Raw genomic sequence first — 2,066 nt, forward strand, 5'->3', positions numbered from 1 at the left:
ATATATGCATGTGTGTGCATTCACACGCACACACACACATATATATATATGTAATATACATATACATTCAAACACACTGCTTCTATACACACTTTGATTCACTCTCTGCAATAGCAGATTATTTACATCGACTCTTCATCCACTGCCCCCCCTCCCTTATAATCCGAAAACAAAGTACATCCTGTTGTGATGATGCTCGAAGAACTTACTGTGAAAATGCTGAAAAAATAAACTGTTGCAAATTTTTTAATTGAATTTTCGTTGGTTTATTAAATATTGTTGTCATTGTTTATTGCCAAGGGATCTGTATGAGCTGGTCAGGATTTGAGGGAGATTTGCCTATTATGTCTAGCAGGTCAAGAAATAAGTACCAGTTGAGCACCAGGGTGGATGTAATTAACTGCCTCCTCCTCTGAAATTGCTGGCCTTGTGCCAAAATTTGAAATCCTTAATTCGGTTTCCCTTATTGACCAGTGACACATTCGTTTTTCTCTGAAATACTTAGCCCCTCTCCTCAAATTTGCGATCTTGCCTCTTCAGAGTTGTTGTTGTGCTGCATAAAGTGCTTAGCAGCATTTCATTTGTCTTTACAGTCTCAATACAAACTCTGCTGAAGACTGTGCCTTTTGTCCTTTCAGCTGTTCACTCTCATTTGTCTTCTTATTTTACTGTTGATGATGAACAAGGTGTGTGGTTGTTGCATGTTCCACTAAATGTGGTGATGGTCACCATCAAGTTGTTGGTTCAAGTATTGCTGAAGTAAATACAGTTCCTCACCAGTGCCATGATATGAAAATAAAAATGTTTTCAAATTTGGCCACAAGGGCAGCAATTTTGGGTGAGGAGATGAGTTGATTGTATCAACCCCAGTGTGTAACTGGTACTTATTTCATCGACCCGCCCCTCCCCAAGGATGAAAGGCAAAGTCAACCATGGCAGAATTTGAACTCAGAACATAGTGATGGGCAAAATACTGCCAGTTTGCTACCTTGATGATAATAATAATAATAGCACTAGCCATGAAGATGTTTATTTTCTGAAGCATTTTATTCTAGAGATGGTGTAAAAGTCTGCATTGGTAGCATTGAAAATGCAGTTTATCTCTGTCAATATATGAGATCTCCTTTCCTTTCTGTCAATGCATGTATCTGTCTACTCTGACAATACAGAGAAGCATTTAAACAACTTAATAACAGTGAAATACTGGAGATGATGAGAATCTCCCCAAAAGCCCATCTCTTCAAAACTGTGTTCTGATAAATTAGAAACCATTGCTGTGTTGTAGCAGAATTGTAGCTTTTGGACTTTAAGGTGGAAGAGGAAATCTCTCCACTGACCAACTTGTAGGCAAAGAATCACCTCCCACTTCTCCCTCCAGATCACTGCCATTTATAAATTTGTTTGTTTTTAAAATCAGAATTTTGTTCAAATTTGTTACCTGCTTTCTGGGTTTTTGGTTAGTTTAACAGAAAGTAGGAAATATTTACAATGAAAATATATCCAGAATATATGAATAAAACTCATAGTAAGTCCAAGACTACAATAGTCATCAGGATTTCTTTTGTTTGCCACAAGGCCAGAAATTTTGAGGGTAGTGACACATTGATCACATCACCCTCACTGGTCCTCCAAAAAGATGAAGGCAAAGTTGATCTCGGCTGGATTTGAACTCAGACCATAACAAGTCAGAAGATAATCCTTTTTGATATAAGAAGGAGGCCTGAAATTTCTGGGGAGAGAGTAGTTGATTACATGGTATTTATTTTATCAACAGCTGAAAGGACAAAAGGCACAGTCTTCAGCAGAGTTTGTATTGAGACTATAAAGACAAATGAAATGCGGCTAAGCACTTTATGCAGCAGGCTAAATTCTGAAGAGGCAAGATCACAAATTTGAGGAGAAGGGCTAAGTATTTCAGAGAAAAATGAATGTGTCACTGGTCAATGAGGGAAACTGAATTAAGGATTTCAAATTTTGGCACAAGGCCAGCAATTTCAGAAGAGGAGGAGGAGGAGGAAGTTAGTTTAATGAGCCAGAAAGGATGTAAGGCAAAGTCAGCTTCAACA

This window comes from Octopus bimaculoides, chromosome 14 (genome assembly GCF_001194135.2).
Source record: "Octopus bimaculoides isolate UCB-OBI-ISO-001 chromosome 14, ASM119413v2, whole genome shotgun sequence".
NCBI classification, from domain to species: domain Eukaryota; kingdom Metazoa; phylum Mollusca; class Cephalopoda; order Octopoda; family Octopodidae; genus Octopus; species Octopus bimaculoides.